Source organism: Ciconia boyciana, chromosome 7 (assembly GCF_034638445.1).
Source record: "Ciconia boyciana chromosome 7, ASM3463844v1, whole genome shotgun sequence".
NCBI classification, from domain to species: domain Eukaryota; kingdom Metazoa; phylum Chordata; class Aves; order Ciconiiformes; family Ciconiidae; genus Ciconia; species Ciconia boyciana.
Genome location: NC_132940.1, coordinates 26,401,161 through 26,408,538, shown reverse-complemented (window position 1 = coordinate 26,408,538; position 7,378 = coordinate 26,401,161). Strand labels below are relative to the sequence as shown.

General features: G+C 37.4%; 1 protein-coding gene across 1 annotated transcript in view; it reads left to right on the top strand.

Annotated features, from left to right (window-relative positions):
* Window positions 1-7,378, top strand: part of CRB1 (crumbs cell polarity complex component 1) — a 124,398-nt gene that overhangs the window by 954 nt on the left and 116,066 nt on the right. The window lies entirely within an intron of this gene.

Below are 7,378 nucleotides of genomic sequence, written 5' to 3'. Positions count from 1 at the left end.
ATTATATTTTTAGCTTTCCAAAGATAACTAATTGCTAGTGACAATGTGACACTGAAAATGAGCCTGTGTTTCTTCGAGCTTTACAGAAGAACTGTTACGATAATGCAGGATTCAACTTTATTCCATAGCATGTGTTCTGTGTTTATGATTTGTAAATTGATACTGGTTGTTGCTTGGTGTAATAAACACTGCGTGACTTTCAGGTGTTACATTTTTCAATAAAAATACTGAAAATTCTCAAAGTATTTGTTACCTCCTGATTTTTGCTATACTGTCTGTACTCACAGCCCTCATGCATTTTAATTGAAGTTACAATTATTTAGCTTCATTTTTTTCACTGCAATAGTACCTTAAAAATCAAATTACATTTTAATATTCAATTATTTCAAATAATATTTTAAGTAGTATCAGTTCATTAAGTTATTACTTCTGAGGTGAAATAACAGCATCAATAAGTAATAATAATCAACATTACTATGTTTTTCTTGCACTGTAGGCAAACATTTGCTTATCTTTGGGGCATCTGCTCTTTTAGGATGTTGCTTGTGCTTGCCTGACTTTCATTTCTATAGAGTCATAGTTAAGCTGTACATAAACCGTAAAAATAAGTTTCTCTATTTTGATTTTGCATGGAAAAAGGAAGTTTTGAGAGCAATGCACTATGAGTCTTAAGCTGAGCCTTACATTTCACTCTAATCTGAATAGCAAGTTCATAAAAATATCGTTTAGCCAGGTATCTGACTTCTTGGGTCTCACTGTTTCCACAGCAAATATCCTCAGGTTGGAAGTACAAAGCTACATGCTTCATGAGTTTTCATGAGTGAATTATAAGGAAAATGCAATTTTGATGAGAACTATTTTGCCAGCAAGTGCAACTAAGCTAGGAAACTGTTTTGTGAAACAGGCCTGAGACTTGCTTAGTTGTCACTGTACTGTAGTGGGATTCAGGTGTTTTTCAGTCTGTAACTACTAGATTGTCATGGACCAGAATTTTCCATGCCTGTTCCCTGGCATGGAAAAATGCATGCCTAAGTTGTTTTTCTGAGATTTTATATTTCTGCATATACTTGGGAGATGCTTCAAATGCAGAAAGTTGAATTGCTAGTAGAAGCCATTTATTCCCATTTAAAAAACAATGTAGTGCCTGTCCTTAGATGTAAATAAGTGAAGAATTATGGCCAAACAAAAACGTTCTGGGCATAATTACTTCTATCAGCAGAACTCAAAATTGGCATCCAGTCTCTCCGCAAAGAAAGGAGAAGTTGCAGTTCTGCATTACAGGAAGGACTTTGGCCCAGTCATAATTTTCTTCCCATTGCACTTTAAGAAGTGAATTCAATGTCTTTGACCATGCCATTTATTTCTTCTGCATTGTTGGGTTTGGGTTTTTTTCTCTAGATAACTACCTGATTTTTTTATTTATTTGTTGCTGATATTATTTACTCTGTGTTGAGCGAGTACTATATGGGTTCTTGGCAGTCTACAAAGCATCTCCATCTATCCTAATTGCCAGAGTCTACAAGTTCAGCAGGCAATTTGACTTACCACAAGCCTAGGTAATACTTTTTTCTCTTTTGCTGTTTTATGTTACATGAAGGAGTTAGTTCAAAGAAAAATTATACAATGCTAAGTGATCCATTACCATGGCTGGCATTGCTACAATAATTATGCTCTGGAAACAAAAAGTCCTTGAACTCTCAGGTCATTATGGTTCTTTCAGCATTAATTCTTTTATAGTTAAAGTGGTACAGGCAAAATTTAACTATATTAATCCTTTTTGTTCCAATGCTTATTCATGCTACATTTTCTTGCCAGTTAATAGAATATCTTTCACATAGATAAAAAAGCTGATTTTTATATTAATTAGAGACAGCATCAATCAAAGAGTAAGCCCTTGCTCACCTATGTGAGACTACATAATTTGCAAATGCAGCTGTTTAGATTTGTCCAAGAAAACAGTCTATTTATCAAATAAATATTCTTGAAATATTGGAAATTAAGAAGTAGCTTTGTGCAAGAGGGTTTGGTGTTGGAGGAGGCAGTTTAATCTTGAAATACTTGTTTTCCAGCTCAAAATCTTCACTTCTGAGATATAGTGACACTAGAAATGACAGATTTTTGAATCAAATACAATTTAAACAATAAGCAGATAGGGAATCAACTCTGATGTTAAGCACTTATCTGCCAACCAAACAGAAATAAAATTACATAAAACTAGCAAAGACCTGGCTGAGTAATTGCAATTTATTCCCAATATATTCTTTAACAGCTGTTTGCTGTAAGTACCCAGTTATAAATCTAGTAGCATAAACATTCACATTCCTTCTAAATAGCCACCTTCACTTTGACCATGACATTTACCTAAGGTAAATGTCTATTTCTCTAGGAATTTTAGAGCTAATTTGCCATGCGTTCGTGGTGTGTGACACTGCTGAAACACGACCCATGCTGTCATTCATCCTTTTTGTATCTCAGATGTGTCAGTGATGGGTGGGACCTAGAGAGGAACCCACAAAGCCTACACTTCCTCTAGTCTGAGATTTTTCTATATTTTATTGCCAGTCACCACATACACACAAATGTTTTAAATTAGACTGTGAAGTGAAAGGGTTATAAGATTGTCTAGAGACTCCAGCAAGTTTTCTAGCCAACAGTGCTGAACAAAGTCCATTGCTGGAACCATTGCCAAGAAATTCTTTGAAATAGGCCATGAAAAGACCACCCGAGTCTCTCCATTCAGGTCTCTCTGGGGCACTAATCAACTGGAGACTTGTCGTGCTATTATGGATGTTTGGCATGTGAATCTCGTTGATCAGGCTTCTCCTTTTGTCTCCTCTCTAAAGTGCAGCAAGTGAAATGTGTAGGGACGGAGGTCAGATCCACTCTTACTGTATCAGCCTGCTTCACTCCATCCGAGAAGCTTAACGCAGGGAAAGGCAAACACCGTACCTCTGCTTGGGCTGTGTTCTCTTGAGTGTGCTATCGGCAGGTATGAATTGAATAACAATGATCTTGGCCGTTGCTGTCTTTTTCTGGGGGATTAATGCAGCATGGAAGTTGCAGAGAGCTGTACGGCTACAGACCCCACAAAGCAGATTTCCTCCTGGAACACCATTCCAGTGCAGCCCCGAGGTGAAATTAGCAGGGGCCAGGAACAGGAAACTCACTGCTGTCACAATAGTACAGAAGTTTTGTTAAGTCTGTTAAGTCTGAACTCAGTACTAGGCTTGCTCTACAGGTAGATTCATAGATGCACTGCATTCCCTTTGCACTTTGAAAAATATACCAGCTGGGTAGAGAGAAATTGCCTGTGTACCTTCCTGCCAGTGCTTGTTGTGCTGTCATCCATGCCTGCTCCACCTGATCCGCTAGCGCTCGGCAGCCCCAGGGAAAGGAGGGAGAGCGAGAGGAAAGCTGAAGGAAAGAAAATAACAGTGGAGGAAATACCTGGTCTTCCCCTCTGCTAATGTCTCAAGCAGTGTTACAAAATCACTGTAAATTAAAACTGTACCCCCTGCCTGAAGCTGTGCAAAGAAGAAATGAGGATTTACATCAATTTTCTGTTGTTTTGGACCATGCTTTCAACAGAACAAATTGAACATTTTGCAGTAATACACTACTAGCATCAAAGAGGTATCTTCCTATAAGTAAAGCAAGAACTGGGGAGAAACATAATCTCTGTTATTAGTTCAGATGGTGTATATGACCATCTGAACTAAGACCAGGCCAACTTTGGGCACATGAGCTCACGAAGGCTTCATGTGCCCAAAATCATCTTTATTTTTCCAGCCATATCAGCTTTATTAATAAAAGGTATTGCCTCTCCCAAGAAACCTCGCCTTGTTTATAGCCTTAGACCATCATGACTGCAAAGATATTATCAAATTTCCAGTAAAACAAGCAAAACCAGACTTTCCTGTACAGAAATAATCTTGGCTCTCAAAAATCCTCGTATTATGAAAATGTGTGCGGTAAACAGCTTGAAAAGGTTTGTCTGTGTCTTACATTGCTGCATTTCCATTGCACTGCACGACAAGAGACGTGTAAAAGCTGCCAGAGCGCCCTGTGTGCTGAGGCCCTATTACGGTACAAGAATTTCCATAATGAAGGGTAGCAGAGAGCTGATGTCACTGTCACTTTTTTCAGTCAACCAGAAACCAATTATCCCTGGCTGACAGGCCCAATTAAATCATCGGGTAGAGGGAAATGCCAGTTATCCTCCCCTAGGGTTAGGTAATTGGGGTTTTATTATGGTCAGACCTGGTGCTGTTTGTTGGGCCACAGGATACAAGTAAGAGCTGTTCTAGTCTCTCTCTCTCCATCCTTTCCATAGGCATTCATGGTTTTGCACCCGTATGAAAAGTAGCTGCATTTTGCATAAAAATGCTAATCTTTTAATATATATTCTCTGTCATAGTAGGAACCTGAAGGTCATTCTATCTCTTCAAGTTTATAGAGAACATGAAGTTAGGAGTTCTGCCATGAAAGGCCTTAGGTGAAGGCTTTGTACTGATTTATACTTAAGATCCCAGGTCTTTTATCTATTACTCTTGCAAGGATATAGAAAGTTTTCAACTCATATTACTTTGAAACTTGAGAGCATGTTTGACATAGTATTAGACTGATGTACTGAGGGGTTGAGTAGTTCGCTGTATGGATTGTTTGGAGCTGAAGAAAGGAGGCACTGAGCATGCCAAGGTCCATTCTTGTTCAGGTTAGCACTTAGTTGTGGCCCTCCAAGGTCTTAAGGAATGTATTGCTTGTGGTGACACAAGGAAGAGGTACTGAACTAGCTAGCTCATTTCAAATTACCAAGTTTAAAAGGTTATTTAATATTATAAGCAGTCCAGCTACGTTAACACAAAGTTCCACATGAACTAAATGCCCTGCATCTCTTATCCAGCCTAGCTCGTTTAGGGTATGGCGCAATGCAACCAGATTATTTATGCCTGAACATAAACACCTTCTTGAATTATGTATGAAACAGAGCTGTGTTGCTGGAGAGTGCCATCTCCTGTATCTTTCCACAATACACTTCTGTCACATGCCTCTCCATCCCATTGACCTGCAATTCCTTTGCCAAGTCAGAAAAGACCTCTGCTATACTTACAGCACCTCTGATACGGTTGGCTCTGTATCAGAGCCAACTTATGGCTGCTTGAGCTGGATGTGACAGACAGTGTCACATTTGAGCCATACAGCCACGCACTTGCAGAGCACTTACGCTGCCCAGTAAAAAGTAGAATTTGCTGCACAGGTTAAGATACAGCTATATATGCATATAGAAACTTTTGTGTACCATGTGTTCAGTAATTTTTATTTAAGAGAAGAAAAACATTCATTATTGAAGACATTTTCAGAAATAAAGTATAATGCATAGAAGTTTCTGAATGGGGTAAAAAATTTGAAGGCCAACAATGGTATTTTGTTGGAAGGTTAGTGCATGAAGCTGACAAATTACCAGCAGCTTTTAAACCTTTGTGTCCTTGAACAATATCCGCTATGTAATTATAAGGACAGCTAGAAGCAGTCACATAGGTCTACCAGCTCAGTGTTTATCAAGGCTTTCCAGAGCTCTTCTCCTTCCCTTTGTGATGTACCTTCACATGGTTACAGTTGTCAGGCAATCAAAATTCTTCTCTCAGCTAGAGATACAGGGTGCTTCAAGGTGTAGGAGGAGATTAAAATGCTATTTCTGTACTCTCCTTAATCACTATCCATATAATTTGTAGGTGCTATTTGTTTTGAATTATAAAGTTAAAGGTATGTGTAATCTACAATACATTTTTTCCCAAAGACACCCAATTGTAAAAACTGAAGGATGTTTTAGGATTATATGAGCATTTTTATCTGTCATTGTTCATTTGCCTGAGTCCAATTTACATATTCTATGATGTATTGCCTGTTTACTTACAGTCAGGATGAAAGGCTGCAGTTACAAAGCTTACATTTTGTATAACTCTGCTCACTATAAGAAAGAAACACTACATAATGAAAGCATTATATCTGTTTCTGAAGCATCACTATAGTGTAAGTGAGAATTTCAGGACCATCTTATTTTAGGTGACATTCATTATCTGATTTCTTAATTATATTTGAATAGTAATTAAAACATTTTCCCAAGAAAATGTAATTAGATTCTGATATCAAGAGGCAGATTAGAAGTAAATTAATTATGCTTTGAGGCCACTATTAAAAACCTGGAGCAAGACAAACTTGCTTCCAGTCAAAAAAGCAGTAGTTAGAACATGCACTGTGCAAGCACACAGCACAGAATAAAAATGTTTAACTAAAAAACCCCAGAAATACAGAATTAATTCTGCTTTACTATGATCAAATATGCATATACAGCCAGCAAAGCAGCTTGTACAAGAAGTCTCTACAGGAAAGTTATTTTTTAAAAAAAATCATACTAACCAAAATAAAAAACATAACAATTAAATGACAACTGAGTTAGTAAAATGTCAATATAAATGCAATAGCAGGATAATGTCTTCTTGTAGTCATTCCAAATTGTAACACTATGAAATAATCCTGTAACAATCACCTTGTAACCATTACCTTCCTGAATTAAAAAATGAACAAAACCAACTTGCTGCTTGGGGTGTCGCCGGATAACAACAAGATAACAACTTGGGTTGTTATCCCAAGATTAATGTTATTTCATTTTAGAAAGAAGCATGCTTTTCCAGTAAAAATAGCTGAAGGGGAGAACTAGTTCTTAAATTAATTTTCCTTTATTAAGAAAAATTGATAGAGCACTGTAACACTTCTAAACAAAAGGCTATCAGCTTTCCTTCTGGAGGAGTTATGCTCACTCATATCCTTTTCTACAGTTGAATTTTGTGCCACATGTCCATTTGCTAACAGTAGAGCAGCTTTGCCAACCTCAGCCACAATGACCACAGGTGCTCCAAGAACTGTTGGGTTTGGTGGTGAAAGGGCTGACAGATGCTTGGGTGCCTTCACATACTAAAGAGCCACTATTGCTTTTCCTCTTATGAGTGTTTTTTAAATTCTGCTTAACACCAGTGCGCTTTATTTGAATCAAGATAGGGAGAAGAGACTTCAAAGTAAATCTGGGAGTGGGAATGCTTTCCTCTCCTCTGAAAATATTTTCCTTTTGCCAAGCCAAACCACAGATTGAAATCTTTAATATTTGTTTATTACCTTGAAAATATTTGATATAAGAAGTGGCTTGGATTAGTTGAAAGGTTTGGTTGGAGGAAGCTTAATTTAGGTTTCAAGCTTTTGAAAACACTTTAAAATTATTTTACTTGTCCAAAGGAAAAAAAAAATAGCAGTTGTACCTTTTAAAATGGTCAAAACATTTTTCCAGCAATTTTTAAATAAAAGACAGATTTAAAAAACCAAACCA